This window comes from Salvelinus alpinus, chromosome 11 (assembly GCF_045679555.1).
Source record: "Salvelinus alpinus chromosome 11, SLU_Salpinus.1, whole genome shotgun sequence".
NCBI classification, from domain to species: domain Eukaryota; kingdom Metazoa; phylum Chordata; class Actinopteri; order Salmoniformes; family Salmonidae; genus Salvelinus; species Salvelinus alpinus.
The window spans coordinates 10051148-10061419 of record NC_092096.1 but is presented as its reverse complement, the minus strand read 5'-3'; positions in this window follow the sequence as shown (position 1 = coordinate 10061419).

Here is a 10272-nt window from a genome sequence, read left to right as displayed (position 1 = left end):
AGAATCCGAAGTCAAATGTCTACTGTTTGCTGATGATCTGGTGCTTCTGTCACCAACCAAGGAGGGCCTACAGCAGCACCTAGATCTTCTGCACAGATTCTGTCAGACCTGGGCCCTGACAGTAAATCTCAGTAAGACCAAAATAATGGTGTTCCAAAAAAGGTCCAGTCACCAGGACCACAAATTCCATCTAGACACCGTTGCCCTAGAGCACACAAAAAACTATACATACCTCGGCCTAAACATCAGCACCACAGGTAACTTCCACAAAGCTGTGAACGATCTGAGAGACAAGGCAAGAAGGGCCTTCTATGCCATCAAAAGGAACATAAATTTCAACATACCAATTAGGATCTGGCTAAAAATACTTGAATCAGTCATAGAGCACATTGCCCTTTATGGTTGTGAGGTCTGGGGTCCGCTCACCAACCAAGATTTCACAAAATGGGACAAACACCAAATTGAGACTCTGCATGCAGAATTCTGCAAAAATATCCTCCGTGTACAACGTAGAACACCAAATAATGCATGCAGAGCAGAATTAGGCCGATACCCACTAATTATCAAAATCCAGAAAAGAGCCGTTAAATTCTACAACCACCTAAAAGGAAGCGATTCCCAAACCTTCCATAACAAAGCCATCACCTACAGAGAGATGAACCTGGAGAAGAGTCCCCTAAGCAAGCTGGTCCTAGGGCTCTGTTCACAAACACAAACACACCCCACAGAGCCCCAGGACAACAGCACAATTAGACCCAACCAAATCATGAGAAAACAAAAAGATAATTACTTGACACATTGGAAAGAATTAACAAAAAAACAGAGCAAACTAGAATGCTATTTGGCCCTAAACAGAGAGTACACAGTGGCAGAATACCTGACCACTGTGACTGACCCAAACTTAAGGAAAGCTTTGACTATGTACAGACTCAGTGAGCATAGCCTTGCTATTGAGAAAGGCCGCCGTAGGCAGACATGGCTCTCAAGAGAAGACAGGCTATGTGCACACTGCCCACAAAATGAGGTGGAAACTGAGCTGCACTTCCTAACCTCCTGCCCAATGTATGACCATATTAGAGAGACATATTTCCCTCAGATTACACAGATCCACAAAGAATTTGAAAACAAATCCAATTTTGATAAACTCCCATATCTACTGGGAGAAATTCCACAGTGTGCCATCACAGCAGCAAGATTTGTGACCTGTTGCCACAAGAAAAGGGCAACCAGTGAAGAACAAACACCATTGTAAATACAACCCATATTTATGCTTATTTATTTTAACTTGTGTGCTTTAACCATTTGTACATTGTTACAACACTGTATATATATAATATAACATTTGTAATGTCTTTATTGTTTTGAAACTTCTGTATGTGTAATGTTTACTGTTAATTTGTATTGTTTATTTCACTTTTGTATAATATCTACCTCACTTGCTTTGGCAATGTTAACACATGTTTCCCATGCCAATAAAGCCCCTTGAATTGAATTGAGAGAGCGAGAGAGATAGACAGAGAGAGAGAGAGAGAGAGAGAGAGAGAGAGAGAGAGAGAGAGAGAGAGAGAGAGAGAGAGAGAGAGAGAGAGAGAGAGAGAGAGAGAGAGAGAGAGAGACAGAGAGAGAGAGAGAGACAGAGAGAGAGAGAGAGACAGAGAGAGAGAGAGAGAGAGAGAGAGAGAGAGAGAGAGAGAGAGAGAGAGAGAGAGAGAGAGAGAGAGAGAGAGAGAGAGAGAGAGAGAGAGAGAGAGAGAGAGAGAGAGAGCTGCGGCTGCCGTACTCGGTCTAATCCAGCGTATCTTATTAACATACTGAGTGTCAATGCAGACATACAGGACATAAGTTGTAGCTTCTGCATTCATTCATTCTTGGTTTCATTTTAGATAGACACAGTCCATTTACTGTACCTTCAGGGCCCTGAACAGTACAAGGTAAAACACACAGGTGGTTTGTGCTGTGAAGCCCCTTTGTATGCTACATCCTAGCAGTCCTGGGTTGGGTTGCTTACTAAGAAACACCACCCGAGTTGACTGCGGTCTATATACAGCTGAGCCTGTGGTCTGGCAGCCCGGGTGACGCTTATCGTAAGCCCTGACAGATAGACACTTATCAGAAGTGATGAGAAGAGAGGAAGGGTTTTTCGGAGCTATGAAGCCACCTCGTAAACCAACTCCTTCCACAACACAGTAACTAAGACTCAGTTTTGTCAGGCTACGACTAAAGGGTTAGACTTACATGTGTTGTCAAGTAAACATGGGTATTGATACGAGAGGCATTTTAAAGCTCGTGACTTTACACGTATCCTTTGGATCAGGTGGAACCTAAGCAGGGAACAAAACTGGTCAAAAATGACATCATATCAACAGGTTTTGCCCACTGGGTATGCTGTACCTGTTTGAATCCTTCTGAAAAAGACTCAAAGCATCTGTCCAGAAATCATTCACCCAGTATAATGCTGTATTTCCTTTATAGGGCAGTGGCCATAGTATTAAGACATTACCACAATACAGGGCAGAGCCCCTGTAGTCTCGCGTGCCAGATTCAATGACTGTTGAAGAGTTCATGGATCCAGAGTATTGATACATTACCACAGAGCCCCTGTAGTCTCGCGTGCCAGACTCAATGACTGTTGAAGAGTTGATCGATCCAGAGTATTGATACATTACCACAGAGCCCCTTACAGTTAGTGTATACATCTTAAGATAGCTAGGTGGGACAACCACACAGTACTAGAAAGTAAATTTTTTCCTGAATAACGTAGCTGTCAGTAGTCAGAGCTAGAAGGGGGGTTTGAGGGGGGAGGGGGTCGATGTCAGGAGGAGGATGATTTAGGATACTGTTTGAAGAAGTCGAGGGTTTCAGATGTTTTCAGAAGATGGGCAGGGACTCTGCTGTCCCTGTTTCAGTGGGAAGCTGGTTCCACCATTGGGGTGACAGGACAGAGAAGAGCTTGGACTGGGCTGATAGGGAGCTGCCCTCCCATAGGGGTGGGAGGGCCAAGAGACCAGAGGTGGCAGAACGGAGTGCTCAGGTTGGGGTGTAGGGTTTGAGCGTAGCCTGAAGGTAGGGAGGGGCAGTTCCTCTTGCTGCTCCGTAGGTAAGCACCATGGTCTTATAGTGGATGCGAGCTTCGACTGGACGCCAGTGGAGTGTGCGGAGGAGCGGGGTGACATGAGATAACTCGGGAAGGTTGAAAACCAGGCAGGCTGCTGCGTTCTGGATAAGTTGCAGGGGTTTGATGGCACAAGCGGGGAGCCCAGGCAAAAGCGAGTTGCAGTAGTCCAGACGAGAGAGGACAAGTTCCTGGATTAGGACCTGCGCCGCTTCCTGTGTGAGGTAGGGTCGTACTCTGCGGATGTTGTAGAGCATGAACCTGTAGGAGTGGGTCACTGCTTTGATGTTTGCAGAGAACGAAAGAGTGTTGTCCAGGGTCACGCCAAGGTTCTTTGCACTCTGGGAGGATGACAGTGTGGAGTTGTCAGCCGTGATGGAGGTCTTTGAGCGGGCATGCCTTCCCCAGGAGGAAGAGCAGTTCCGACTGGTCGAGGTTGAGCTTGAGGTGGTGGGCCAACATCCAAGTTGAGATATCTGTCAGGCACACAGAGATGCGTGTCACCACCTGCGTGTCAGAAGGGGGGAAGGAGAAAAGTAGTTGAGTGTCATCCACATAGCAATGATAGGAAAGTCCATGTGAGGATATGATGGATCTGAGTGGCTTGGTGTATAGAGAGAAGAGGAGAGGATCTAGATCCGAGCCCTGGGGGACACCAGTAGTGAGAGTATGTGGGGCAGACACAGATCCTCTCCACGACACGTGGTAGGAGCAGCCTGCCAGGCAGGAAGCAATCCAAGAGTGTGCTTAGCCTGAGACGCCCAGCCCTGAGAGGGTGGAAAGGAGGATCTGATGGTTCACAGTGTAAAAAGGCAGTGGATAGATCTAGGAGGGTGAGAACAGAGGAGAGAGAGCCAGCTTTGGCAGTGCGGCGAGCCTCCGTGACACAGAAGAGCAGTCTCGGTTGAGTGACTCGTCTTGAAGCCTGACTGGTTGGGGTCAAGAAGATCGTTCTGAGAGAGATAACGAGAAAGTTAATCAAAGGCTACACGCTCGAGTGTTTTGGAAAGAAAATAAAGAAGGGGTAAAGGAGGGGAGCAAGCCATTTTGAAGTCAGAGGGGACGCAGCCAGTGGTCAGGGATGAGTTGAGGGAAGCGAGGAATGGGAGGTCTCCATCCAGAGATGGTCTGGAGAAGGGAGGAGGTGATGGGGTCGAGCGGGCAAGTAGCCGGGCGGCCAGACCTCACTAGTTGCAGGATGTCCTCGGGAGAGAGAGGGGAGAAAGAGGTCAAGGCGTAGGATAGTTCTGTGTGAGTGAGACCAGTGGACTCAATAGGCTGAGTGAATGAGTAGTGGATGTCGTCAACCTTTTTTTCAAAGTGGTTGACAAAGTCGTCCGCAGAGAGGGAGGAGGGAGGGTGTGGAGGATTCAAGAGGGAGGAGAAGGTGGAAAATAGTTTCCTAAGGCTTTAGCAGCAGATACAGAGGAAGAGAAGGTAGAGAGGAGGGACTGGAAGGATGATAGGTCCTCCAGAAGTGTAGTTTTCCTCCATTTTTGCTCAGCTGCCCGCAGCCCTGTTCTGTAAGCTCGCAATGAGTCACTTAGCCACATAGCAGGAGTGGAGGGCCGAGCCAGCCGGAAGGAAAGGGGACAGTGCGATTCATAGGATGCGGAAAGGGAGGAGAGTAGGGTTGAAGAGGCAGAATCAGGAGACAGAAGGGACACGAATTAACAGAAGGGAGAGATGATAGGATAGAAGAAGAGAGAGTAGTGGGAGAGAGAGAGCGAAGATTGCGATGTCGCATGACCATCTAGGTAGGGGCAAAGTGTTTAGGGTTGGAGGAAAGGGAGACAGAAAAGGAAACAAAGTAGTGATCAGAGACCTGGATGGGGGTTGCAGTGAGATTAGTAGCCAAGCAGCCTATGGTAAAGATGAGATCAAGAGTATTGCCTGCCTTGTGAGTTGGAGGGGATTGGGGGGAGGTCAAAAGAGGAAAGGAGGGCAAAGAGATAGTTGGAAAGAAATTAATCGAAGGCAGATGTCGGGAGGTTGAAGTCGCCAAGTACGAAAAGCGATGAGCCATCGTCAGGAAATTAGCTTATCAAGGTGTTAAGCTCATTGAGGAACTCTCCAAGGGCGACTGGTGGGCGATAGATGACAACAATGTTAAGCTTGAGTGGACAAGGGACAGTGACAGCATGGAATTCAACTGAGAAGATGGACAGGTAAGAGCGGGAGAAAAGAGAAAATCTCCACTTTGGAGAAATGAGTAGACCTGTGCCACCACCGCGATGACCAGATGCTCTCGGACTATGAGAGAAAACCTAGTCAGATGGAGAAAGAGCAGCTGGAGAAGCAGTGTTCTCTTGTGTGATCCATGTCTCCATCAGGGCCATAACGTTTAGGGACTGAAGGTCAGCATAGGCTGAGATGAACTCAGTGTTCTCTGGGGTGATCCATGTCTCCATCAGGGCCAAAACGTTTAGGGACTGAAGGGCAGCATAGGCTGAGATGAACTCAGCGTTCTCTGGGGTGATCCATGTCTCCATCAGGGCCAAAACGTTTAGGGACTGAAGGGCAGCATAGGCTGAGATGAACTCAGCATTCTCGACCGCAGATCGGCAGTTTCAAACGCTGCCAGAGACCCGCAATTGCACATGGGTTGTGCTCGCAGGGTACACTAAACTAGAAGGGTTGCAGCCAAGGGGAGCGTCTGTGAAGCCTACAGGGAGAGGTGCAGACAGGAATGGAAAACATACACATAGTTCTCTATCCACCGGATGTGTACCAAACTCACTAAAAGTGGCAGTAATAAAGCCTCTCTTGAAAAAGCCAAACCTTGACCCGGAAAATATAAAAAACTATCGGCCTATATCGAATCTTCCATTCCTCTCAAAAATTTTAGAAAAAGCTGTTGCGCAGCAACTCACTGCCTTCCTGAAGACAAACAATGTATACGAAATGCTTCAGTCTGGTTTTAGACCCCATCATAGCACTGAGACTGCACTTGTGAAGGTGGTAAATGACCTTTTAATGGCGTCAGACCGAGGCTCTGCATCTGTCCTCGTGCTACTAGACCTTAGTGCTGCCTTTGACACCATCGATCACCACATTCTTTTGGAGAGACTGGAAACCCAAATTGGTCTGCACGGACAAGTTCTGGCCTGGTTTAGATCTTATCTATCGGAAAGATATCAGTTTGTCTCTGTGAATGGTTTGTCCTCTGACAAATCAACTGTACATTTCGGTGTTCCTCAAGGTTCCGTTTTAGGACCACTATTGTTTTCACTATATATTTTACCTCTTGGGGATGTTATTCGAAAACATAATGTTAACTTTCACTGCTATGCGGATGACACACAGCTGTACATTTCAATGAAACATGGTGAAGCCCCAAAATTGCCCTCGCTAGAAGCCTGTGTTTCAGACATAAGGAAGTGGATGGCTGAAAACTTTCTACTTTTAAACTCGGACAAAACAGAGATGCTTGTTCTAGGTCCCAAGAAACAAAGAGATCTTCTGTTAAATCTGACAATTAATCTTGATGGTTGTAAAATCGTCTCAAATAAAACTGTGAAGGACCTCGGCGTTACTCTTGACCCTGATCTCTCTTTTGACAAACATATCAAGACTGTTTCAAGGACAGCTTTTTTCCATCTACGTAACATTGCAAAAATCCGACATTTTCTGTCCAAAAATGATGCAGAAAAATTAATCCATGCATTTGTTACTTCTAGGTTAGACTACTGCAATGCTCTACTTTCCGGCTACCCGGATAAAGCACTAAATAAACTTCAGTTAGTGCTAAATACGGCTGCTAGAATCCTGACTAGAACCAAGAAATTTGATCATATTACTCCAGTGCTAGCTTCCCTACACTGGCTTCCTGTTAAGGCAAGGGCTGATTTCAAGGTTTTACTGTTAACCTATAAAGCGTTACATGGGCTTGCTCCTACCTATCTTTCCGAGTTGGTCCTGCCGTACATACCTACACGTACGCTACGGTCACAAGACGCAGGCCTCCTAATTGTCCCTAGAATTTCTAAGCAAACAGCTGGAGGCAGGGCTTTCTCCTATAGATCTCCATTTTTATGGAATGGTCTGCCTACCCATGTGAGAGACGCAGACTCTGTCTCAACCTTTAAGTCTTTACTGAAGACTTATCTCTTCAGTAGGTCATATGATTGAGTGTAGTCTGGCCCAGGAGTGTGAAGGTGAACGGAAAGGCTCTGGAGCAACGAACCGCCCTTGCTGTCTCTGCCTGGCCGGTTCCCCTCCACTGGGATTCTCTACCTCTAACCCTATTACAGGGGCTGAGTCACTGGCTTACTGGTGCTCTTTCATGCCGTCCCTAGGAGGGGTGCGTCACTTGAGTGGGTTGAGTTACTGACGTGATCTTCCTGTCTGGGTTGGCGCCCCCCCCTTGGTTTGTGCTGTGGTGGAGATCTCTGTGGGCTATACTCGGCCTTGTCTCAGGACTGTAAGTTGGTGGTTGAAGATATCCCTCTAGTGGTGCGGGGGCTGTGCTTTGGCAGAGTGGGTGGGGTTATATCCTTCCTGTTTGGCCCTGTCCGGGGGTATCATCGGATGGGGCCACAGTGTCTCCTGACCCCTCTTGTCTCAGCCGCCAGTATGTATGCTGCAGTAGTTTGTGTCGGGGGGCTAGGGCCAGTTGGTTATATCTGGAGTACTTCTCCTGTCTTATCCAGTGTCCTGTGTGAATTTAAGTATGCTCTCTCTAATTCTCTCCTTCTCTCTTTCTTTCTCTCTCTCGGAGGACCTGAGCCCTAGGACCATACGTCAGGACTACTGGGCATGATGACTCCTTGCTGTCCCCAGTCCACCTGGCCTTGCTGCTGTTCCAGTTTCAACTGTTCTGCCTGCAGTTATGGAACCCCTACCTGTCCCAGACCTGCTGTTTTCAACTCTTAATGATCGGCTATGAAAAGCCAACTGACATTTATTCCTGATTATTATTTGACCATGCTTGTCATTTATGAACATTTTGAAAATCTTGGCTCTCTCTAATTCTCTCTTTCTTTCTCTCTCTCGGAGGACCTGAGCCCTAGGACCATACGTCAGGACTACCGGGCATGATGACTCCTTGCTGTCCCCAGTCCACCTGGCCTTGCTGCTGTCCCAGTTTCAACTGTTCTGCCTGCGGTTATGGTTCCCCTACCTGTCCCAGACCTGCTGTTTTCAACTCTTAATTATCGGCTATGAAAAGCCAACTGACATTTATTCCTGATTATTATTTGACCATGCTTGTCATTTATGAACATTTTGAACATCTTGGCCATGTTCTGTTATAATCTCCACCCGGCACAGCCAGAAGAGGACTGGCCACCCCTCATAGCCTGGTTCCTCTCTAGGTTTCTTCCTAGGTTTTGGCCTTTCTAGGGAGTTTTTCCTAGCCACCGTGCTTCTACACCTGCATTGCTTGCTGTTTGGGGTTTTAGGCTGGGTTTCTGTACAGCACTTCGAGATATTAGCTGATGTACGAAGGGCTATATAAAATAAACTTGATTGATTGATTGATTGAGTTGACAAAGCTACAAAAGAACAAAATGAGATCATATATAAACAACTTGGTGCGTGAGAGAGCGGTGTGATGCCCTCCTCTATTTCGTTGAATAACCCCGCAGAACAACTCGGCAGAACCGTCTTTGTTTCAGCTACGGTTTTAGTTAGCGCCACTGACGCGACCGCCGCTTACAGCTTCCTCTGAGAAACCAGGGGAGACTGAAGAACTAACACTAATTGCTAATTGCCTAGCAGAGAGAGCACACCTCCCTGTACTAATTGCTGATTGCCTAGGAGAGGTGAAACCACTCCCCCTCCAATACAGCCACTGATTACCAAAACAAGTCACCAATTACCCTGCTCCTTGATTCTGGTTGATGTGTCAACAACTATCTGCAAATGATGAGCAGTCAGCAGTTCCCCCAGCAAGTAGGCTACTGGGAAGACAGGCAGCACTTAGAGTAGATGGCCCTAGCTAGCAAAAAGACAGTACTAGACCACAACAGATAAAGACCCCAAAAAATGATACTTATCACTCCTGGAGATATCAGGAGTCCTCTAGCTATAGAATGATACTTATCACTCCTGGAGATATCAGGAGTCCTTTAGCTATAGAATGATACTTATCACTCCTGGAGATATCAGGAGTCCTCTAGCTATAGAATGATACTTATCACTCCTGGAGATATCAGGAGTCCTCTAGCTATAGAATGATACTTATCACTCCTGGAGATATCAGGAGTCCTTTAGCTATAGAATGATACTTATCACTCCTGGAGATATCAGGAGTCCTCTAGCTATAGAATGATACTTATCACTCCTGGAGATATCAGGAGTCCTTTAGCTATAGAATGATAATTATCACTCCTGGAGATATCAGGAGTCCTCTAGCTATAGAATGATACTTATCACTCCTGGAGATATCAGGAGTCCTTTAGCTATAGAATGATACTTATCACTCCTGGAGATATCAGGAGTCCTCTAGCTATAGAATGATACTTATCACTCCTGGAGATATCAGGAGTCCTCTAGCTATAGAATGATACTTATCACTCCTGGAGATATCAGGAGTCCTCTAGCTATAGAATGATACTTATCACTCCTGGAGATATCAGGAGTCCTCTAGCTATAGAATGATACTTATCACTCCTGGAGATATCAGGAGTCCTCTAGCTATAGAATGATACTTATCACTCCTGGAGATATCAGGAGTCCTTTAGCTATAGAATGATACTTATCACTCCTGGAGATATCAGGAGTCCTCTAGCTATAGAATGATACTTATCACTCCTGGAGATATCAGGAGTCCTCTAGCTATAGAATGATACTTATCACTCCTGGAGATATCAGGAGTCCTCTAGCTATAGAATGATACTTATCACTCCTGGAGATATCAGGAGTCCTCTAGCTATAGAATGATACTTATCACTCCTGGAGATATCAGGAGTCCTCTAGCTATAGAATGATACTTATCACTCCTGGAGATATCAGGAGTCCTCTAGCTATAGAATGATACTTATCACTCCTGGAGATATCAGGAGTCCTCTAGCTATAGAATGTGTTGAGTCCACCTTACGACGTAGAGCACCTTGCATCCGCATCGGAAACTCCATCGAGAACTAACCCATCACTCAGGTTACCCTCTATAACCACTGTGATTATTATTTGGCCCTGCTGGTTATCTATGAACATTT